This window comes from Ambystoma mexicanum, chromosome 1p (assembly GCF_040938575.1).
Source record: "Ambystoma mexicanum isolate Mex_15411 chromosome 1p, UKY_AmexF1_1, whole genome shotgun sequence".
Lineage (NCBI taxonomy): Eukaryota > Metazoa > Chordata > Amphibia > Caudata > Ambystomatidae > Ambystoma > Ambystoma mexicanum.
The window spans coordinates 838,346,965-838,371,894 of record NC_090921.1 but is presented as its reverse complement, the minus strand read 5'-3'; the positions used below and the strand labels follow the sequence as shown (position 1 = coordinate 838,371,894).

General features: G+C 48.9%; 1 protein-coding gene and 1 pseudogene across 6 annotated transcripts in view; both read left to right on the top strand.

Moving 5' to 3' along the window:
* ARHGEF2 (Rho/Rac guanine nucleotide exchange factor 2) overlaps nt 1–24,930 on the top strand; it is a 1,257,231-nt gene that overhangs the window by 973,659 nt on the left and 258,642 nt on the right. The window lies entirely within an intron of this gene.
* On the top strand, nt 22,895–23,174 carry LOC138515293 (small nuclear ribonucleoprotein G pseudogene; annotated as a pseudogene).

The following is a 24,930-nucleotide window of genomic DNA, read 5'->3' as shown; positions in this document are numbered from 1 at the left end:
AAAGTTGGCGGTATCCCGCCGGTTATTCCGTCAGGATACCGGCAAACTGTATTACCGCTCCAGCCGCCTGATATCCTGGTATTTCCAGGATATTACAGGTGTCGGGAATACCGTCCCATGAGACTCCATGCAGGGGATTGCCCGTATTACCTGCACCAGTAATACTGGCTGTTTTTTGCCGGTGCTGGTTAACCAGTTTACCTCCAACTCTTGACTGGAGGTAAATCGGGTAACCCACACTGGCAAACTTGTACTCTGCCGGTCTGGAAAAGTGCCGATATACAGCAATACCGCACAGAGTTGTAGCTGAAGACTCGGGTAGCGGACACATGCAGTAGCTTTTGCTGAGACAGCCGAGGTGTCCCTCGTTGTGGACAGATGTGCCGCAGGCAGTAAACCATGTTGTCCAGTTACAGCAGCGGCACAGGTGCTATTTAGCAGAGCTCAGAGCTGTTGCTTGGGAGCCGATGTTGCGCGTGGGTGCAAGCTGGTGCCTCAGACAGCAGAGCTATCGTTCAGGTTGCACAGATGTTGCCTGCTCGGGTCTCGGCAATTAATATATCCCTCGGGTTATGCAGATGTACACCTTAGACCATGCAGTCCTGTCCCCCTGATTGAGGCGACTAGCTCACCCAGCAGAGTTATCCTGCGCTCCAAGGGATGGGGAACTTTGACAGCAAGGCTGAATCTGACATTGCACAGGTGGCACTGTCTTCTATGTCAGGCAGCAGAGCTATCCCACAGGTTACATAGACCTCAAAGGCTCAGGTCTCAGGTGTTGGAGATTTTCCCACCTTCGGGCTCCGCACACGCTACCTTGGTGCACCTCTGACGGCGGAACACTCTCGGGTTTCACGGTTATTGCAGATGTTTACCTCATAGAGTGCAACCAAACCCACCTTCCCCCTGCACACATGAACAGGAAGGCTTCCCACAGCAGTGGCATTCCTGAGGTTGCACCCTGGGCCGCGGTGTGCTCCCTCCGAGCCCACAGAGGTTTCAACTTGGGTAGCAGAGCTGTCCCTCATCCTCAAAGAGCAGACCTATCCCAGAGGTTGAACCAATGTTGCATGTCTGCTTCTTAGAAAGCAGAGCTATCCCGCAGGAGTCACGGGTGCTGCAGATGTGCAGTCTGACAGCAGAGCTATCCATGGGATGCGCAGGTGCTGCAAGGCTGCACGCCCGACATCGGAGGTCTGACCCAGAAAGCCCAGGTGATGCCAGTGCATACCTCGAGCAGCAAAGACAGCAGGGCTGCTGCTCACACGGGGGCAGCAGCGGCAGATCTGAGGTTGGACAAGTGCAACGGGAGTGCCCTTCAGACCACAGAGCGCTCCCTCTAGGTGCAGAGATGACACCGGTGCCAAGGCGAGACTGCCACCTGGAGCTATCCCTCGTCTTGTGATGCCCAGATAATCCAAAGACATGTCTCCAGCTGAAGAAGCATCCTTCCGCCATCAGAGGGTTCTTGGGATGCACGTGTAATACAAATGTGCAGCTCAGGTGGCAGAGCGCGCCCTCCTCTTCCGAGGCCTGCCGGAGCCCAGCCGATACACAAGCAGACTCCTCCAGTAGCGGGGACAGGCTTGAAACCTCTCTTATCCATAGATGGCTGAGCTGTCGCTCAGATCCACATGTGATGGAGGTGTGCAGCTCACAGAGCAGAGCTATCCCTCTGGAGGCAGCTAAATGCCCAGACTGCAGATGCCCCGCCCGCAGTCTGAGCCATCGCTCACGAATCATAAGTGAGCCAGGTGCATAGCTTGCATGTTACATGGCAGAGCTATCCCTCTCCTGCAGACAGCAGAGCTATTCCTATGGAGACACAGAGGATGCAGGTAGATTCCTCAGACTGCAGATTCCCCCGGTCACAGGCGCAGCTAGCCCTCACCTGCAGACAGCAGGGCTATTCCTATGGAGACCCAGAGGATGCAGGTAGATTCCTCAGACTGCAGATCCCCCGGTCACAGGCAGAGCTATCCCCGAGAAGAGGCTCAAGTGATTCGGGCGTGGGCTTTCATGGCAGAGATATCCCTCATCCACAGATAGCGGGATATCTAAGGAAGCTCAAATGATACAGGTCAATGCCTCAGACGGCGAGCCTTGACTGCAGGCTGCTGGTGTAATCGCTGCGTGGGTGTCTGTTCATTACTCATGCACGAAGGCCCGTGAAAAGCCTGCAGCCGCCTTCGCTTCTATAAACGATCGGTTTCTGCTGATTTGTTGAACGGTTTGTCTAATGCAGTGTCTCCCGGCTCTGCGGCCTAGACCCGCGGCGAGCGGCGCTGGCAGCCTGGGACCAGGGGTGGCAGGGAGGCGCTGCCGTAGAGGGCAGGGTTCCCGCGTGGCAGCCGGGTGGGATTGCAGAGTGCCCACATGTAGTTTGGTCGGCAGCCGGATGGCTAGAGAGTCCCGCTTGGCTCGGTTAACCAATCTTTGACAAGTAGACAGCAGAGCTGCCTCTCACTGCATTATAGCAGGCTTTCTTTGCCTGTTGTGTTCCATGATCTTACGGCCCCATTTGACCGAGCTGTCCCGGAGTGTGTCCTGCTGTGTATGTTGGTGGAGCTTTCCCCAGTGGTGTGGAAACACTTGATGAATAGGAAGCAAGAATGATGTTACTCCCAGAGTAGAGTGCAGTTGTGTAACACATATATGAAGTGTTTCTTTAGCATGATGTTGCTCCCAGAGAAGAATGCAGGGTTGTATAACAGTGTAACACACATGGAGTGTTCGTTTAGCATGACTTTACTCCCAGAGTAGACCACAGGGTTGTATACAAGTGTAGCACACATGGAGCGTTTGCTTAGCATGATGTTACTCCCAGAGAAGAATGCAGGGTTGTATATAAGTGTAATGCAAATGAAGTGATTCTTTAGCATGCTTTATTTATTTATTTTTACATTCATAAAGCACACTAAGCCCGTAGGCATCAAGGTGCTGTTACAGGTCTAGTTACACGTCAGACATTGTGTGATACATAAGATATCATAGTTGTACATTCCAAGTAAAGAGTGTCTTTTGCAAGAGAGACCATTGTGCCATTGTCCATGTGTTGAGGCAAGCATTAGACAGTGGCCAGTTAGGTAAACGGAAGTGTTTTTCGCGATTTGCAAAAGGTCCAATAGGAATGCTCAGCTATCATGGAAGGAGAAGGTTCCAATGTTTGGCAGCAATGGCAGGGAATATGGAGTCTCCCACTTTGGCTTGTTTGATTTCAGGTTTATTTTGTATTTTTAAAGCGCTCACACAGCCCACGGGCATCGAGGCGCTGTTCCAGGAATTGTTTGGTTTTTAGTTGCGTAATTGTTTTTTTGTCTTAGTTGCGTATTTATAATGCGCTTAAATGCCCATAGGTTTCTAAGCACAGACCCGGTGATCAAACCTGTGTTGCTTCGTGTCGTCTTGCTTCCAAGGCGAGCACGTTGCTGCTGAGCTATCCTCCCGGGACAGATTGGATGAGACGATGAACGTAGGCAGCTCTCATCAGTCTAGAGGAGACAGCTTTTGTGAATTTGTGTGCAAGTTAGAATGGGGCATCGTTGGAAAGGCATCTGTGAGCGATGGAGAGTGCTTTGAAGAGAATCCATGCGCAGATAGGGAGCCAGTGGGCTTTTTTTGTTGCTGCTGTGACAATGCTACATTTTTAGGAATGTTCAGGGCTGCTCTTATCCCCTTATTTTGTAGAACCTTCATCTTTTTGATGTTGTTGGTAGAGGTACCTGCAAGGAAGGCATTGCAGCAGTCCAGTCTTGATCGTGTTGTGGCCATGGCTGTAGTAAAGCAGACCTACTCGTTAGTCATACTCGACGCCGAGGATGCGTCAATGGGTAGAGCACCCATTGCAGAGATCTGTGTGCAACTTATGTGTAGCCACCTATATTTTGCTCGCCGTTCATTTTAATGTAGAGTTGCACCTCTGTCTTTTTTGCCAGCCTCAGTGAGTGTGGCTCTGTAAGAAAAGTGGTGGAGTTGGCATGTAAGTGGAGTAGTGTCGAGGGCAGATGCGAATTCTGGGGTGTTTGGAGGGCGGAGAGCCCAAGATCAGCCAACGGAACTCCAGCGCTGCAAAAATGGGGGGCGCCCCTTGCATGTGGGTGGGCTGGTAGGGCGAAGGTTGTGAGCAGTGGCAATGCACCGCCATGAATACTGTGATGCAAGTTGCCATGTGTGGAGGTGGTTTGAGTGTGTAGTGCCGGACACTATTTTTGATCCTTCTAGGGCACTGGGCTGGGCAATATCTTATTTACGTGCCCAGAGACAATCCAGCTTGTAGTGTGCACCATACACATGTTTAACAATGTTTCTCTGCCATTTATGCACGGCTAACAGCCACGAAACCCGCATCTGCGCACTGTGCTGCGGCAGTTGAAGGAAAATGGCGATGTACAGGAAGTGTCAGTGAAATATTGCTCGCCTTTTGGCAGGGATCTGACATTCCAAGACGCTTGGTTTTATTGCGGAGTAATTCGCCGGATGCCCACGGATGCATCACTGCCCCACGCTGAGCTTATACATTTTCACAAAATAATTCCTTTTTTAACCTTAAGGGGCAGACCCACATACAATTCTAAAAGAATAAGTTGATTGACGAACTGATATATATAGGGATGGCTGGATTTTTACGGTAATGTTTATTTGCTGCAGAACGCCAAGTATAATGGGGAAAATATTTAATCCAGGTTTGGTATGGCTTGACAAGCAGCTAACACTGTCGCATCCGTGGAGCTTTTCAAAATGGATTTCTATTTCCTTCACACTTCACCTACGCACGGCTCTCCTGCTGCTCCGATGCTTCTTTTCCTTCACAGAGACTTTCAAATGCGTATACTGTTGTACAGGACCAGTCTGCTACTTTATATCCTTTCATACCTTATTTATCATTGTCCATATCTCAGCGGTGTCCCGACGGCTTTCGGGAACAAGCACTCTTTCACTCGCGGTCACACTGTTAAAAAGTATACAGCCTTTTCTCAATTGGTGGAAGGTTTCTTTCTCATTCAGAAACTCACTGGTCGTGGACTTCACCGCTCCTTCCTTCAGTGGCCATCCCTCCTGAGGTCAGGGTCTCTCCACCTGTCCCTCAGACCCTCCTGGGCTTTCTGCTTTACCCAGGGGAACAAGCACCTCTCTGACCACACATGGGAATGGCACGCTGCACGGCTCCCGTCTGGCAATTCCTCTGGCTCTCTGGAGACATGACCTTCTCACTGCGCTTTCTCCTGGCACACCCGGCAGTCTTGCAGCATCCCGGCATCACGCTCTCCTGCGCCTTGGTTTGGGCAGCTCTGCCTCTGCTACTTCTCCTGCTCGCCATCCAGCTTGTTCTGATTGCAAAGCATGTGTGTTCCTTTTATATCATCTGGGTATTTAACAGGCTGCAGGTGGGCATAGTTGAAATCTGCCTGACTCTTCCTGGCCTGGTTAGTGAGACAGGTCCATTGGGAAAGTTGCTGTGCCTTGATCTGCATCTTCCTCGTCCCAGTACCATAAGTGGTGTTTCTTATAGGAAATCTGCACTCTTGACTTCCTCCTCTTCTTCGTCTCAGTATTTGGTAGTGTCTGGGGAAATAAGGATTGTGTGCTTAAGCATACTCCATAAAGGCTGAGGGGGGGGGGTTGGAAAGGCCACTATCAAGGGAGGGGGGATACCATGTCTCACCCTCTTGTATTCCCTGAGGACCCTCCACTCAGGTGGTCCTCCCTCGCTTGTCCGCCCCCCAGGGTTTGGATAAAAAAGCAATGCCCCGCCCCTGGCCACCTGTGTAGATAATCACCGGGAAGTAGGTTAGGAAAGACCGCAAGGTTTTTCACAAAACCCTAAGCTATTAGTTCAGTTCAGTGCAGCAGATTAGTATATTTTTAATTCTTGAGGACATCCAGAAGGGGTGATGTCCCCTCTCTGAAAATAGTGGGCGGACACAGTCCACCCACATGCTCCCTTGACGTGGACCGCAGGAGAAGGTCTGCTTTCTGGTTCTTTCCTTCGCGCAGCTCTGATTTTCTTGCCTGTGCCCCGTAAGTTAGTACAGCACTTCATGCAGGCGTGTCTGGATAAACCACCTCGGGAGCTTTCTGCAAAAACTCATTTAGCGTTCTAAAACGTAGGGCTTTGGCAAATTCAACTGGTGTAGCGGAATTAGCAGTTTCTACCCATAATTCCATTCTGCTGGTGAGGAAAAATTACAGAGGATGCCAGTGCTGGGTACAGAGCAAATCTGTTTTTAGCTTTTTGGAGAATTCTTGGGCTGGGCACTTAAACATTTTCACACCTGAAATGTTCATGCAATTTCTGCTGATCAGTGAATGTGAAAATTGGCCGAAATGGTTCACACGCCCAATGCTGGCTAAGCGACAGGCAGTGCCAGAGTGGCTTCTTGGGCGCGAATGAGCTATACTACGCATAATGCTGTCAAATGGTGAAGCTAATTCAGGGGCTCTCCAAGTCTGATCCTTAAGAGCAAAATCCACTGCGTGTTTTTGGGTTATCCAGACAAAATACATTTGAATGCAGTAAAAGGAACTGGGAATTAATGATTATAACGTAAATCTGGTGCAGTTGATCGAATGAATTTATTTTTTTAATGTACCTTGCTCCTCAGATCTACCGAGCCTTTCTTCACAGCTTCTGGAGCTGTCACTATGAAGCTGCTCGTCTCCAAAACATTGCTGCATACACAAACCTAGGGTGGTATGCCGCACGATTCTCACTTCCTGTTTCCACAAACCTCTCATCACTGTGACCATCTCGTCTGTCATGCTACACCTGGAGGCACATGACACAGCAGCACCAATCCCAGCACATGGAGATCTTAGTCCACACTGGCACCCTCCGCATCTGCACCTGCACCCTTAGAATTGTGCAGTAAAGCAGACATGCTCGTTAGTCATACTCGACGCCGAGGATGCGTCAATGGGTAGAGCACCCATTGCAGAGATCTGTGTGCAACTTATGTGTAGTCACCTATATTTTGCTCGCCGCTCATTTTAATGTGAAGTCGCTCCTCTGTCATTTTGCCAGCCTCAGTGAGTTTGGCTCTGTAAGAAAAGTGGTTGGGAAGTGTTCAAGGCCTATGGACATTCTGGGGTGCTTGGAGGGTGGAGAGCCCAAGATCAGCCAACTGAACTCCAGCCCTGCAAAACTGGGGCGCGCCCCTAGCATGGGGGTGGGCTGGTAGGGCGAAGGTTGTGAGCCGTGGCAATGCACCGCCATGAATAATGTGGTATGTGTAAGTTGCCATGTGTGGAGGTGGTTTGAGTGTGTAGTGCCGGACTCCATTTTTTATCCTTCCGAGGCACTAGGCTGGTCAATATCTGTTATTTACGTGCCCAGAGACAATCCAGCTTGTAGTGTGCACCATACACATGTTGAAAAATATTTCTCTGCCATTATGCACGGCTTACAGCCACGAAACCCGCATCTGCGCACTGTGCTGCGGCAGTTGAAGGAAAATGGCGATGTACAGGAAGTGTCCGTGAAATATTGCTCGCCGTTTGGCAGGGATCTGACATTCCAAGACGCTTGGTTTTATTGATGCTGTAATTCACCGGATGCCCACGGATGCATCGCTGCCACATGCTGAGATGTTCACAAAATAATGCCCTTTTTATTCTAAAGGGGCCAGACCCACATCCAAGTCTGAAAGAATAGATCGATCGGCGGAAGTGACCCATGGAGACGTGGCTGGGTTTTACGGTGACGTGTATTCGCTGCGTAACGCCAGGTATAATGGGGAGCATATGCAATCCAGGTTTGCTATGGCTCGACCAGCAGCTCACACTGCCGCAGCCGCGGCCTCCTTTCAAAGGCACAGCAGCAGCATCCTGCCAGTAAAGCCCTAGGCCAGTTTCGGCTCCTCCTGGTCCACTCTTCACTCTCTGCTTTTCCTATTCTGTTTGCTGCAAAATGAAACTTTCAGGCACTGAAGGGGGAGCTCCTTTTATCTACAGAATCATATGTTATGTGAAAAGGCCCCAAATCAACAAAGTAGTAGTTTCAGAGTGCCCACACCCCGGGCTTCCAAAGCCTAGTCTGCTGGAGGAATGTATATGAACCAGGGGGAAGTAAGAGGCCGGGAAAGCGAGAGATGGATGCCGCAGGGGGAGAATGTGTTGCTGGTCCTGTTAAAGGGATGATCGCTCTGCAAAAGGAAGGAGGGGCATTGTGTCATGAAATGTTCTGATAACTGGGTTGTGTTTCCAAGGCAGACTTGGGGAATTGCAATGTAATTGGGTGCATGGGGGGCACAAAACTATGCCTGTGGAATCCTTTACGTTTGGTGGCTTATTTCCCCGGGCATCTCTAAATGTTGTACCGCAGGTCAGGATGTCCTTCTAATGTTTCTCTTTCCCTTTCTCTTTTCACTGCTCGCCTCCACCCTCTGATCTTGCTCACCACTACTATCCCATCTCCACAGAACTACTCTCCTCGCCTCTACTCTCCTCACCTCTACTCTACTCTCCTCGACTCTACTATGCTCTCCTCACCTCTACTCTCCTTACCTCTACTCTACTCTCCTCACCTCTACTCTACTCTCCTCGCCTCTACTCTACTCTCCTCGCCTCTACTCTGCTCTCCTCGCCTCTACTCTGCTCTCCTCGCCTCTACTCTGCTCTCCTCGCCTCTACTCTGCTCGCCTCTACTCTGCTCACCTCGCCTCTACTCTCCTCACCTCTACTCTCCTCACCTCTACTCTACTATGCTCTCCTCACCTCTACTCTACTATGCTCTCCTCACCTCTACTCTACTCTCCTCACCTCTACTCTCCTCGCCTCTACTCTACTCTCCTCGCCTCTACTCTCCTCGCCTCTACTCTACTCTCCTCTACTCTCCTCACCTCTACTCTACTCTCCTCACCTCTACTCTACTCTCCTCGCCTCTACTATGCTCTCCTCACCTCTACTCTACTCTCCTCACCTCTACTCTACTCTCCTCACCGCTACTCTACTCTCCTCGCCTCTACTCTACTCTCCTCTACTCTGCTCTGCTCGCCTCTACTCTGCTCGCCTCTACTCTGCTCACCTCGCCTCTACTCTCCTCACCTCTACTCTCCTCACCTCTACTCTACTATGCTCTCCTCTACTCTACTCTCCTCACCTCTACTCTACTCTCTTCACCTCTACTCTACTCACCTCTACTCTACTCTACTCTCCTCGCCTCTACTCTACTCTCCTCGCCTCTACTCTACTCTCCTCACCTCTACTCTGCTCTCCTCGCCTCTACTCTCCTCGCCTCTACTCTCCTCACCTCTACTCTCCTCACCTCTACTCTACTCACCTCTACTCTACTCTCCTCGCCTCTACTCTCCTCACCTCTACTCTCCTCACCTCTACTCTACTATGCTCTCCTCACCTCTACTCTACTCTCCTCACCTCTACTCTACTCTCCTCACCTCTACTCTACTCACCTCTACTCTACTCTACTCTCCTCACCTCTCCTCACCTCTACTCTCCTCACCTCTACTCTCCTCTCCTCACCTCACCTCTACTCACCTCGCCTCTACTATGCTCTCCTCGCCTCTACTATGCTCTCCTCGCCTCTACTATGCTCTCCTCGCCTCTACTATGCTCTCCTCGCCTCTACTATGCTCTCCTCGCCTCTACTATGCTCTCCTCGCCTCTACTATGCTCTCCTCGCCTCTACTATGCTCTCCTCATCTCTACTCTACTCACCTCTACTCTACTCTACTCTCCTCACCTCTACTCTCCTCTCCTCACCTCTACTCTCCTCTCCTCACCTCTACTCTACTCTACTCTACTCACCTCTACTATGCTCTCCTCACCTCTACTATGCTCGCCTCACCACACCCCCATTACTCTCCCCTCTCCACACCACTACTCCTCCCCTGCGTCCTCGCTCTCAATCCCCCTTCTCTCACTCCCTGCTCTCCTACTAGCAGTCGAACTCGTACACCTTGCACACACACTTACAGCCCAGCGCCACGTTCTCTCGCTAGCCAATACCTCACATTGTCTATAAGCCGCCTCCATGCTCCTACACTGTCATTTCTCCTTCTGGTCTCTTTGTCCACCTCCACCTCCTCTGGGCTCACCCTAACAACCCACACATTTCTGTTTCCTGTTTCCCCTTTTGTCCTCCCCTTCCTTTCTCCAATAGTTCTCCACTGCGGGTTCCCCGCAGCAACCATTGCATGTCTTCTCCCACAGCCCAGGGAGTTGTTACAATTGGCAAAATACATATAAGGGGGGCCTAAACCCCACCCTTTCTCACATGCAGGTTCGCCAGTGTCTGTCAATACCGGCCCACTATGGTAAATGTTCCACTTCCTGTGAGTTCTACATGGTCTTGAAATTGCAACTTCTATCAGAGAGCCACTCCGCGGCTCGGTTACAGGTGAGAGGTTCATTGTTATGGAGCAGATTGTAGACTTGCGCATACGTGCTAACATTTGCTGTGGTTGGCTCTGCAGCGTCGCATAGTGGTTTCTCTTTGTAGTGCTGGCAGTTGGGGTGCACTGATCACTGGAGGCTCCTGTGCGCTGCTCTCTTGTTCGTCCTCTTCTAGGGATGATGGTAGTTGTGAAGACAGTATTTGTGGTTCTCTAAAGATAATATAGGGAAACTGGTTAGCATCTTGCAACAGAGGTATGGGGTGTTCAACAATAGTACTATAAACAGGCCAACTGGCACAAATGTGCAGTAACACTTATACTTGCTTTATCTGAAGCCCATTAAAAAACGCCACAGTGCCGTCTTATCTCCATCCCCAAACCACCCCCCCACCCAATCAGCAGTCCGCATAATCACACTAGAGCACACCACACACATACTCATGCAACATTTACTTGTTCATTCATTCCCGCGCCCATACACTATACACTCACACCCATCCATGCGTAATGCACTCGTTCATTCACACATGCACGCACGCACACAAAATACATTCTTCTTACTGTGGCGGGTCAGAGGAAGGACAGAGGCATGCTTCAACCATATTACTGATTTTGTTTAACTTAAAAGCGAAAATAAAATCACTGCTCGCTATCCCTAATGTAGTTGTTTTCCCTACCGAGCCAAAACTAATTCGGGTGCTCGTCAGTCTTTGGTGACTCTCCAAAATGACTGTGCTCTGTCCAACTCTAGTGTGCTCTGTCCCTACCACTATTCAAAAAGAACAAAGCTTCTCAGCAATATTTACTTTAACAGTTAAGCTTTAAGTAGTTCCTGGTCATTACTTTAATTGTTCATAAAGTTCCAAAATGGGGTATTCCAATCTTTCCCACCTGGCGTTAACCCTTGGCTTTTCCTTTCTGAAAGGCTTTTCATCTCCCGCTCGGTATAGGAAGCTCTTTATGCTTTCTTGGTTTACTGTCCAGTTTCTCTTCTGGCTGGGCCAGTCAACAACACTCCTGACAAACACCTCAGTTTCTTTACAAATCCTTTTAATATATAAGTAGAAAGGTTTCTTCCAACAAAGGTTATCACTAGGTTTATACTCTTCACTGTTACTGGGTTCATTATGTTTATGCCTGTGATGATTCTCAATTCATCTTCTTCAGTATTACTGGGACTATTGTGATTGGACCAGTAATGATTCACATTAGGTTTCCACTTCTCTTGATCACTGGGATGAGTATGATTGGGCCAATGGTGTTCCTCACTTAAGTTTCTCACATCAATATTACTGGGACAACTATGATTGGACCAGTAATGATGCACACTCGACTTTGACTCTTTACATTCACTGTGACGAGTAGGATTTGTGTACTCGTCATCTTTGTAATCCCTCCGGTAAACGTCCACAGGTGATTGGACTATAGCTAGCCTGCCTTAGTGGTCCAATTCCTGTCTTGAAAGAAGTGGACTTTGCCCTTCTGACATCACACCCAAAGTGCTTTGCTCCAGAGGAAGTGGAGTTGACGGGAGGGAGAGGCAGAGAGAAACAAAATGGTGGATGTATTCCCACACTGCACAGAACCCTCCTGACTAACTCTGCCCCCTTACTTCTCACTAAGGTCAAATGCCTTTAGAAATGCAGCACTGTGGTGTGATGCTACTCCCTTCGAATGGATGTGTTCCTTTGGTGCCGAAGCCCAGAGCCTGGTGGAGGGCATTACCTACCATCACAAAGAGATCAAGGAAGAGGCATGGCCATTCTAGTTCCTGTCCTGTCATTTTGCAGGCTCAGCCTGTCTGGTCAGAATACACATCACATTCCAAGGCTTGAGATGGCTCACAGTAGCTGACACATTTGATATCAAATTGAATGTGGCCTCAATGATCATACCTAGTACCATGCATCATGCTTTAACCCAGGCATAGCTTTACTTTAGTTTTTTTACTGCCCCTATCATGGGTTACTTATGTACATCCTAGTTTTAGTACAGGGGTGCATACCTTAGATGCAGCCCCTTGGCTGTCACTGTAACTGTCAAGTGGGCAGCTGTGACCTCTGAACCTGCTCTGTGCCACTGATAGAGCAGACACCGCAAATCAAGATACTGATGCAGTAGGATAAAGATATAAACTGTGTTTTTGGCATGGAGCTTATGAAAGGGGAATTTGTTCAACTGATTATATTTTCTGGGATGGAATTATCTGGCAGGATTTTTGGCGAAGCGTTGTTCCTGATACAATTTGTGATACAGGCATGGTATAAAGAGAGACACAGTAACCGTTTCAACACCTTCATTTAAAAAGAATTCCGGGGTTGGTGTAATACCTTACTGGCCATAACTCTAAAGGGATATTTCCCTCAACTGATATTTCTAAGGGCTGTTTATTTCTGAAAGTTCAAACCCAAAATCCGTCTTTGTAAAAACCTATGCTTGGCCTTGCCCTTTGACAACATTTGATAGGAAGTCTTCTTAAAGAAAAATAGTCGTTCAAAAGAAAGAAAATCTAAACCACAGCTGGTTTCAGGCAGTCTTACCAATAGGTGTAGTTCTGCCAGTTCAAAATAGTTCAACTCAAAACGGTTGCCCTTGGAACCTTCCACGTAGGGCTCTTGCCATAAGTCAAAGTTCACAATGTCTCTAGGTCTCTTGGGATTCCCTTCCCCATGCTTCGATCCTTCCAGTTCCAAACAAAAAGAAACACTGTTCCTGTTAAGCCTCTCAGGGTTCCCTTCCCCAAGTCTAGGCCTCTCTTCACAAAGTTCAATAATGTATTTAATGGGCCTCTAAATACAAAAATGTCATCACCGGTTCCCTTCCCCAAGCCTACGCCCCTCTTATCTCAAATGTAAGTTTACTTTGTCAGGATGCGCTTTTCAATACATGTGGGCCCCTCAGAATTCCTGGTCTCAAATACAAGTACACTTCAACAGGGTGCACCTTTCTATACATATTCAGAGACAGAGGTAGTGTCAGAGACTTTTGAAAACGCTGTTTATTTGCTGCTCCCCTGCACGACCAGTCTGACTTATGGGCCATCTCTTTTCACTTTAAAACTTTCTTCTGCCACTTACCCTTCTTGTGCCTTTTCCACACTGCTCTTATTCCTCTTGCACTTTTCTTTACTTTTACTTGTGCACCTTTGCACCCCTTTCCACTAGTTCTGCTTTTTCTGTGCACACTTGCACCTTCCTTCTCTGTTCACTTTAGTTGTGTGCACACTTGCACCTTCTTTCACTGTCTTTACTTTACTCGTGCACACTTGCACTTTCGTTCACAGACTTTACTTTATTTCAGGTGCCTCACACCCTTTTGCTGGTTTCTGGGTCTCTCACTGCCCCTCTCATGTTTGCGGGTCGCTCTCACCCCCTTTCTGGCTTTCAGGCTTCTCGCACTCCTTTCCTTGCTTGCGGGTGTCTCGCGCCCTCTTCCTTGCTGCTTTGCGCTTTGTAATCACTCTCACGCTTCTCTCTTGCTTTCTTTCTGCTTTCCGATTAACAATGTTCATTTCTTTCTGCTTTTCGCTTAATACTGCTTGCTTCTTTCTGCTTTTCTCTTCTGCTTTAGCCACGTGCATGCTACAGAGTTTTCTAACTCTCTCGCTGACTGAGAACTCACTGGTAGCGTGGTACTGATCAGCTGGTCCTCGGGATCTTGAAGACTGAGGTCAGGGTTTTAGCACCGGCCCCTCACACACCCCTGTGACCGGCTCATGTCCCAGGGAAGCGAGCACTGGTGTGGACACAGCCAACAGCCTGCCGCACGCCTCACTCCTTCACCCTCGCCACGCTGCAATTGTCCGGACACACCGGGTCAGCGTCTCGGCGTTTGGGCTCCTCCGGGTCTTCCAGGCCTCCACGTTCCAACCAGCTACCCCAGCTCACTCCCTGCTTCTGGCAGAACTACACCTTTTATAGTGTAGTGAGAGTCAAGTGGAGTCAGGTGTGCACAGTTGTGGTAAAGTGCCTGACCTCGCCTGACTCTATTAGTGGGACAGCCTAATGGTGTTATGTAGGAGGCCTCTCTTTGTATCCCTATGTTGTTCCTTTGGGTAATCCTCACTGCCTCTGAACGCCTCTTTCTCGTCCCAATACTGGGTAGGGGGAGATGGGGTGAGAGTGGAAATACCTCATAAAGGATGAGGGAGAGTAGGTTGGTGTACAGTTAGGAAAGGGGGAACACTGTGTCTCACCCTTGGGTATTCTCCCACCAATACCCCCAGGATCGGGATCCAAAAGCGAGGGCCCTTTGCTGGCAACCTGAATGGAAGATGCTGTGGGAGTAGGTGGGAGAATACTGTCGGATTTCTCACAAATTCCACACTGTTCCACCAATCTTCACCAAATGTTGCATAGTTAGGATCCTCTGGACTTTACTGGCTACATGACATTTGTAAACCCCCCCCCCCCCCTGGTTCCCTGGATTTCAGCACACATCAAAATGTGTTTGTGGCATGGACAAGCGTTGTTCCTTATACAATTCCACACTGTTTCACCAATCTGCACCACATTTTGCATAGCTACATGTTCGGACCCTCCCATTACTGGATACATGACATTTGGACACCCCACCCCGTTCCCTGGATTTCAGCACAAGTCAAAATGTGTGGGTTTGTGGCATGGCGAAGTGTTGTTCCTTACACAATTACACACCGTTTCACCAATCTGCACCAAATTTAACACAGTTACCTGTTGGGACCCTCCGGACATTATTAGCTACATGACATTTGGACATCGCACCCTCTTCCATGGATTTCAGCAGCTTCACACATGAGACGGTTGCCTGAAATTGGCAAAACATCAATGTGTCGTAGAAGGACCGGTCCCGACACCAGGAACAAAACTCGAGATCCAGGACCTAAGATGCACCATTTCTAAGATAGTTGTACCGCAACAAACTGCACCACGCCAGGGTGAGGCGACATGTGGGGAGAGAGCACAGAAGGTCCCGGTATGCAGCAACACACCAACTTTCATACCCCAGAGCAGACATTGGGGGGAGTTGTCAGCCAGCCAGTTGCGCCCATGCTCAGAGCAGTTTATTTCAGGGTGCAAAGCACGTCAAGCGATAAGCGAATTGGAACTGAGACCTACAGGATCATTGTTATCATGTCTGTCTACAGAACCCGTTCAGAGAACGGGTACTTCTGCTAGTTATTTAATAAACATTTTTAAAAAGCCATGGCTTTCTCACCCTTGGCAGATGACAATTTATCACACAAGTTGAATTAATCACACAGTTTGAATTAAATTTTCATATTTAACTTACGGAAATGCTTACTTCCTATGACATCACTTCCAACTGGGTGTGGGCCCTGATTGGGGTCTCGTTAGTAAAATGTCCAAGGAGTGCCATGTCATAGATCTGTGACATGACCGTGACTGTCCTTAGTACGTAAGGGGGCGGGCATCAACAAAAAACATGAAATGTGTATATTCCAAGGGACTGTTAGGGGAAATGTACCCACAGCTGCGTCCGGTAATTCGACCATCGTTCTGTTCAATGTGCTAATGTGTGTGGGTTTAGCAAAAGGTGAACTGCATAAAGCAGCTGGGCGATGCCCATGTTATTTCCCATAATCTGCGGAGCCCAGAGCCGGCTGACCTGTTACCTTGGTTGGTGTTGTAAAATGAGACATGAGGCATTGTCTTATGGTTGGCAATAAAAGGCAGTGGTTTTTATTGCTGTGTACAAAAGGGGGGTGTGTCCTGGCTGTAAGAGTCAGAGCTAGTTACAACTTGTTTCTTGCAACTTAGTTATTAGACAATACACTATCCTGTGGTGGCACAGTTTAAGCATACCTAGGGTAGGAGTACATGAAAGAAAATAGTAATCCACATGGGCTAGATTATTAGTAGGAAGTGGAACAGTTTTTATTAAGTGACTGTCCTCAACCATTTAAACATTTTATGAAAGAATTATGCATTCAATACACAGAGGTGTAAACATTCCACCTAACAAACCACAATTTCAAACAACAAAGGTGATCAGCATGGAACGGAGACCAAAACAAATTGATACATAAACATGCTGTAGGATAACCGTGGGAGAAAAAAGACACGAGAGACATGAATACGAAGGCATCGTATAATTTCTAATGCATTCTGTTCTTCTCATTGTTACCCATGTTTTGGTAGATACTAATCACATTTAACCAATCAAAAAGTGGAACTAGCAAAACTATGAATGGTTAACCATCAATATTGGTCACCCTTTAGCCTGGCTATGTTAGACCCCTCCCAAGGTCTTCATTTTAGAGGAACAATAGGTTTTGCTAGTTCACACCTTGATGTGGCCTTTGTCCTACTGCTTCTGGCCTAACGGCTGTACTTGTTACCTCCCCTTTTGTTGCTGCCACCATACTGTGTGGCAAGTGTATGAGTGATTGACTTGTCTGTGGTGGAAGCTGCCTTCCTTATTTCTGCGAAGGCTGCCTATCGCAACCTTGCTTGCAGGGTGTGTTACCTTGCCCTGACCCCCTGATTATTTCCCTGTGCCTGCAAGCTCCATTGGTGCCCTATGCCGCAGCACTTGGCCACTCATCGTCCACTGGCCTCTCGAGTCTCGGCTGAGGTCGCTGACAGAAGCGGCAATTCTGTGCTTGCCGTGCCCACGGTCTGCATAAAGCCCATACCCCTGTGACTTGCATCGCACCGTCTGGCCACCAGCGGGGTGGAGGAGCCTTCTCTGAAGGGAAGTGAACTCTCTGAATCACTTCCCCCTGCGCAGGACCGATAAGGAGCCAATGAACGCCAACCTTCTTATGTCTGTGAAGGAGTTTGTTTCCCCTCAGCACTGTGCTGCAGTCCTGTGACGGAGGTAGGTAGCAGAAGTCGTAACAGAGGAGGAGGGTGTGGGACATGGAAGCCACCGCATGGAACAGTGGACACAAGGCAGGCGGGGAAGGTGGTGTCTTTCTGTGAAGAGCTTGTTTCATGACCCAAAAGTCCCCGGGATCTGAAAAGTTAACAATAGACTCTACAAGGCGCTGCTGCCTACATTATCAAAGACCGCGTTCTGCAGACGGTGAACTTGCGAACTCCATGTGTATAGTTCAGTAGAAATCGTAAGAAATACATATTGAGATCAATATATCTCATAGATCTAATTTCCTCTCACTCAGTGTATGTATATATATATATATATATATTTATTTTTTCATTTTTTTATTACACAGTTGGCAAAGCAGCCCTTTCTGTATGGTTAAGTTGGACTTCCCAAAGGAAGAACACTTTTGGCAATGCTTATAACTTTGGTGTTTGTGACATAAGAACCTGTTTCTTTGAGGACTATGCAAAATGAGGGTCGTGCTGAAATTGAATTGTATCTGCTACCCCATTTTGGGCCCAGCTAGGGTGAGCTACATGCTTGTCCGCTGAGCGAAATAAAGACAGTAGTTTTATATATTGTTGTTGTGTTTATTTAATGTTGTTTTTGGTGTATACTTTATATCGCATACTGTATGCTCTGGGCTGCACCATCCGGCCCCACCCTGGGAGCTAGATGAAAAGTAGGAGAAAAGAATGAAATAAAAAGAACAATGGACAAAGCCTCCCCTGCGCAGGAGTCGACTGGGCGGTGTAAAGAACGTTGAGGACACACAAAAAACGCTGCGGATAACGGTCTAGGAGAGGCACAGAGGAAGGTGAAGGAGGTGACACCTGCTTCCTGGGGGCCATTGCCTCAAATGATCTCCAGGGATGTATGACCCTTGTCAGCTGGATAGTGTCTACCGCGGATGGCACATCATCAGCCGTGGGCTCAGACTGCGTGCCCAGGGCTCTCGCTGGGCCTGTGGAACAGTCGCCACTCCAGGGGCCAGACTGACCGGGGAGGCCCAACAGTAAAGACCCTGAGCCGTGTGTGCAGGGCAGCCCAGGGAGAAGATCTGCGCCATCTAGGTCAAGCCCTGTGTGTGGAGCGGCCCAGACCAGCCTGTGTGGCCATGGCCCCCGCTGGTACACCACATGGCCAGACTTTCCAGAATAGAGGCCTACTGGGCCGCGGATGCCCGAGGTGGCCCAGGAGGAAAAGTGGTGGAGTGTGGAGGCTGAAGTCCACCCCACTCCAGTCGAGCAGGGCAGTGAACAGAAGTCCCGGGCTGCTGCATCCTTGTGGCCCGGGTGAAGAGCATAGCCCTGGCGTGCCGGTTGAAGCACGAGGAGGCGTGCGGGCCCATCCCCTTGCACTCCACAGGTGCAGAGAAGAAAGTAGGCGGGGCCTGCCAGGACTAATCCTTGCCAGACGTAACAGTGAAACTAGAGGTGCCTTCCCTATGGCAACGGGGTCAGGGCAGCCCCAAGTGGTGGACGGTGCCACAGAAGAAAATATTCATACCGCGGGCATGGCTGTGAAGCTGAAACCCTATCCGTAGGGGATGGAGGGCTTCAATGAACTGAAATTTAGCCCGGGCCACAGGGCGGTGATGCAGCGGCCCCACATGGGGAGCAGTGTCACAGCTGGGGAGGATTAGAGCACTGGACCATGTGGGATATGGTGCCCTATGTGGTGGATGGGGCAACACCATAAGGACAGTGCCTGGGATAGGTCAGCCCCATTCAACATCCTAGGGCAGTCCCCACCCAGCCACCATGGAAGTGGCTTCATCTTCCCCTCTTTGTTTTTGCACGCTTATTAGGTTCCTGAACAGAATAGTTTATCCACCCGCCACTTAATATAATTAGTCAGCTAGACACCTGGGGTTAGGGGTATTACTGAATAAGCATTCCAAGTAGAAGAGGACCTTGGAGGTCTGGGGGAATGGCTTGAGGATGAGACATTAGACACTGGACCCTGAGCGCAAAAAAACCCCTACTTTTTCCTCAAAGACAGAGTCGGATTCGGTGAAAATAAGGTTTAAATTAAACCTTGTGAAGAGGGTCTCGGCAGTTAGGCATTTTCAGACTGATGCGGTCTCTTCTCTTGAACACACTGGGCTTTACAGATTTTGGTCAATTTTAAAAGCTCTGTTGCAGACTTAATCATCTCCATGATCTTGAGGAAGAAACCGTAGGATAAGGCAGGAACTCGAGGCTGTCCAATCCCCTTACACTAATCCCTAAAGACACCATATTTTTTAAGCATGACCTCAGAGTTCATAAAGGTAATGTGGGAGTGTATTAGATAAGGCTGCACAAATATTTGTTCAGGAATTGCCCCCTTCATATCTCAATTAGCTTGGTTTTTTAAGAAATGTTGCTAGCCTACTCCTTCAAAACCCACTTGTTAATATTTAGGCGAAACATGATGTGGTTAGACTATAGATTTCAAGTCTTCCCCACTTGGAAGCTGGTTTCCCTCTTGGCCGGTTGCAGTGCCCCTTGGCTTCAGTGGTGCATCACTGTTAGAAATCAGTGGTATTTTCAAACACCATCCAAAAAAGCGTTCTCAGTCCTATGGAAGCCTGCAGTCTTCGTTTGCGGGAATGTATGTCTACTTTCTGGACCTTGGGAAGCCTGGACCAGGGACCGTTTGAAGCCTGAAATGCTTTATAAGCAGGCTTGGGGGATGTATGCTTTGTAACCTCCTGTGGGGCATGCACCTTAGCAAGCCGGGCCCATCCAGCATGGGAAGCCTGCCGTCTCTGCTTCCAGCCGGGATACACCATTGCAGATCTGGAGGATGCCTGCTTTCTAACCTCCTTGGGAAGCCTGGACCATCCAGCATGGGAAGCCTGCCATCTCTGCTTCCATCCGGGATACACCATTGCAGATCTGGGGGATGCCTGCTTTCTAACCTCCTTGGGAAGCCTGGACCATCCAGCATGGGAAGCCTGCCGTCTCTGCTTCCATCCGGGATACACCATTGCAGATCTGGGGGATGCCTGCTTTCTAACCTCCTTGGGAAGCCTGGACCATCCAGCATGGGAAGCCTGCCATCTCTGCTTCCATCCGGGATACACCATTGCAGATCTGGGGGATGCCTGCTTTCTAACCTCCTTGGGAAGCCTGGACCATCCAGCATGGGAAGCCTGCCATCTCTGCTTCCATCCGGGATAGACCATTGCAGATCTGGAGGATGCCTGCTTTCTAACCTCCTTGGGAAGCCTGGACCATCCAGCATGGGAAGCCTGCCATCTCTGCTTCCATCCGGGATACACCATTGCAGATCTGGGGGATGCCTGCTTTCTAACCTCCTTGGGAAGCCTGGACCATCCAGCATGGGAAGCCTGCCGTCTCTGCTTCCATCCGGGATACACCATTGCAGATCTGGGGGATGCCTGCTTTCTAACCTCCTTGGGAAGCCTGGACCATCCAGCATGGGAAGCCTGCCGTCTCTGCTTCCATCCGGGATACACCATTGCAGATCTGGGGGATGCCTGCTTTCTAACCTCCTTGGGAAGCCTGGACCATCCAGCATGGGAAGCCTGCCGTCTCTGCTTCCATCCGGGATACACCATTGCAGATCTGGGGGATGCCTGCTTTCTAACCTCCTTGGGAAGCCTGCCGTCTCTGCCTCTATAAAGGATACACCCATGGGCGTAATTTTAGGGGGGACAGGGGTGTTTGTCCCCCCCAACTTTCATGGCACACCATTTTGTCCCCATTCATTTGGATGGGGCACCTTTTCTTCAGATGTCATGTCCCCCCCAACTTTTCCAGCAAAGTTACTCCACTGGATACACCATTGCAGATCTGGGGGGATGCCTGCTTTCTAACCTCCTTGGGAAGTTTGGGACATGGGAGGCATGCAGTCTTTGCTTGGAGAGCAGATTTGGGGACCGGTGCTTCTTTGGAAGCCTTGACCATAGACCATGGGAAGACTGCAGTGTTTGCTTTGCACGTAGGTCTGAAGGATGGCTGCTTTGTAATCTCCTATGGATCGATGGAGCTTGGGAAGCCTGCAATTTTTGGTTTGCAGGCAGGTCTGAGAGATGTTTCCTTTGCAGGCAGGTCTGAGGGATGTTTGCTTTGCAGGCAGGTCTGAGGGATGTTTGCTTTGCAGGCAGGTCTGAGCGATGTCTGCTTTGCAACCCTCTGAAGCTCTTTTATGAGTATAAGGCCGAATTATGACCTCCAAAACGCATATCCTCATTGCCGCAACCATTTGCAGAAAATCTGCACAATTATGAGTTTTTATTTTCCACTATGTAGTCCCATAGGGCCCAATGAGGACGGGCAGAATTTCCCCATGCGGCACTTCCGCCGGTAGCATTTATTACCACCAGGTTTTCTGGAGGATTTACCCAGTGTCAACGAAGGCAGATTTTTATATATGCATTTCAGAAACCCATATTGTAGCGCAGCCGTAGAACTGTAAGTATTCAGATATATAGGTCACTTTTACTGTTTCTGCCACACTCGGATTGAGGGGCCCTGTCTATTAAGTCTAGACCACTTGGTGATGGTAAAACAGCCTCTGAAATAGCAAAGTACCTAAATGCTTGCATTTTACAGACATGCTTTGAATTCTGTAGTTTGGCAAAGTTATGTTACTCCACCCTAGAAATGTGAATATTATTTGGAAAATATCTATTGAAACTATGTAAAGGTACTGATTAATAATGTAGATGTTACTACGCTTTACTTGCATATTAACGTTGTGGGTTCTTCTCAGTAACCACCTGAGTAGTGTTTCTTATACGTAATGTTTCTTAAGCCCATTATGCAGGGGCCTGCCATGTTACTATGGGAGTTTCCACAGTGCAATTCCCACTTAGTCCGTTGTTTGTTCCCATTATACATTCCGGTCACTGCAGTGTATTAACAGTAAGTAGATACCTGTGGTTCCTGGCCCTGTTCCCTCTTTAGGAACTGTTAAATGTCTGTCTGTATACATTGGAAGAGGGACTAGGGAGGCAACAATACCCTCTTTGCAGAAGCATGTGTGGCTGACCGGGACATCCGATGGGGGCCTTACAATAGAAAATCACAGCCTGATTAAACTCACCCTGGGATGCACCCGAATGCCCAGCAGCGTTGTTAGGGGGAGGGCAGGGGTAAGGGGGTTATAGCCTGGGTCTTTTGGTTGTAGCCCCGGATAGAAGCTCAGGTGCTACAACCAAAATGCTAGCTAGCCCCGAGTCCTGGCAGTCCCGACATTAGTTTAGCCTGAGATCTTTTCCAGACCTAGCAACACCCCTGAAGCCTGGTTCACCTTGAGATCCGCCTGGAGGGCTGCCAGACCCTGATATCTCCTAGAGGTCTGTGTAACATTGGGGGCCACTCCCGAGGCATCTCTCACATTGGTTTCTGCCTCACATTGTATCTTTGGCCCATTAACTGACTGAGATTTACCCATAATGGATAACCTAGCGTCCCTCATTTTGTGCATCTATAGTCAGTTGGGCTTGATTTACAAAGGGCATCTGAATGTGTGCATCATAGACTTGCGCAGTCAGACGGCCTTTTAGTCTTCTTGTAAATTGTCCTAAACCTTGGGTAAAGGGTAGGCTTCCTGTCATGATATGATATATGGTATTTATAACACGCCTATACACAATTGTTTGAAGGCCCGAGGCAAGGGAGGGGGAACAGAGGGAAGACAGAGATAAGGATCTTACTAGGCCAGGTGACCTTGAGATCGCAAAGTGATCTTAATCTCCATTGAGAAAACTTAATGGAGGTCTTCATGTCCAGGGCATCTTGCAAGGCTTTGACCCCTTCATGAATCTTGTGATTGATGACACTATGGAGATGGCTGCTGGAGGGCAGCAAAACAACATTGGAATGGTGGTTATCAGGGGCAACAGTATCATAATGTTGGAGGCACTGGAGCGAGTATGAAGACCTTAATTCAACAAGGAAACTTTTGTAATCCATCTTAATTTGCCCTTTAAGATGTGACTATTCCATCAATTATCTGGACTGTCTGGAAAATTCTGTTGCTTTTTTTTGTAATTAAACTTTGTTTTTTGTTAAAAAATAAAAATAAAAAAAAGCAAAGTGATCGCGCGAAGAGATTCCAAATTCAAGAGTGGACCGTTCTTAGAAATGTACAGAGGCCAAACGTACTCTCCTGCATCTGTTTTGGAACAGGCACTTGTGGGGGGGGGGGGGTGCAATACAAAAGGCTTCTTTCTGAACCCTTTATGCATTTTTTCCCTTTTTTATGGAACAGCAGTGGTATGGTTTGCTACTCTCCCACTTCCATGTCTAGCCCTCAAATGAGGCTAGGAAGGGGTTCACATATATTTCATGATGACATGTTAATGGATATTTGTACTGCGCACTATCACCACATGGGGTCTAAGGGCCTGTTCCTATGAAAGCGCTCTCAGCACCAACATCTCATGGCAGGCTATCATACAGCACTGTCAGCAACACACTTCTGACACCAATGTATGCAAGTGGGCTGGGTAGCGCCTCATCTACGCTGGGGGTCCACTGTCCAGCACCCTGAAAATGAGAAAGTTACGTTTATTAATAAGTTGGAATGTGTGCTCTAAAGAAGTGCTGAATTTAAGTCTGAGATTCTGTTGCCTTCTGTCTAAGCACTGCCCAACAGGCCAGTAGGAGTGTGACGGCAGCGGCGCATTCACATTGATGTGAGTGAGTATGTAGGTAGTTGTCCTTTGAGGGGAAGGGGGTGCAGACGCTTTAAAGGCAGCATCTCTCGTACCAAGTATTTTAGGAGCTTGTATTAGAGCTGGGCAGGCGCCAACTCTCTGCCATGCGGGATGGGTGTATAGGAACCTGGGATGGATGGAGCTGCAGCTACTGCGGGCGCTGGATTGTGCTGGGCATGTGTTATATGTAAGCATGTGTGGCTTCTGTAACTTGCTGGGAAGTAATGAAACATGGGTGGAGGATCCAGAGCTTGACTTTGCAGAGGAGCACGAGCTGGTACCATGTTGTTGGGTCTTCTTGGTGATGTGTGTTTTGAATGACAGGCTTCAGGGGATGGTAAAGTTGTGAGATTTTGCACTGGGTGAGAGATGAGGGGTGAATTTATTGAACATCATTTCCGGCAGGTTGGCGTGAGAACCTGTCACTTTACCAGAGCTGTGAGTCGGGTATAGACAGCCTCGCTGGTTGGCTCCACCTCCACTTCTGGCGTATGTCCCTCCAGAACACTTGGCCGGCCAGTGGCTGTCCTATTCATTACGCCAAACTTCCCCAAAATCTCTTCTGTCATTTCAGTGCTCTGAGACCTATGGGTGTGTGCGCATATATAAGAAATACATTATTATTATTATTATTATTATGGCCCCAAGCGTATCACGAGTGGGACGGAGATTAAACTTTGGGGCCGCCTCCTGTTGGGAAGAGCTGCGAGAGAGCGTCTCAGATCCCCGTTTTGACCATCTGTGAGCTTTTTTGGAAGCTCCTTTTTTTTGAGAAGCTGTCGGAGCTCCTCTCTTGCACACCCTCGTGAGAAACAGTGAAAGGGCTTCTCAGACCCCCTGATTTGGTACAGTAAGGGATCTACTGCCCCCAGGTGACTGTCAGGTGATGCCGGCTTTGCCACGTGCCCACCTGCCCCATTCCACCATGCAATTCTTCTTCCTGAGGGGTCCCTTGCCTTATTTGTCCCAGATGCAAATCCCTGCACCGCCCAGTGCGCCTTTAATCTTCCTGAGGCCGATTACCCTTAAACAGCACTGCAGCATTCACAGCACTGCCGCAGAAACCGG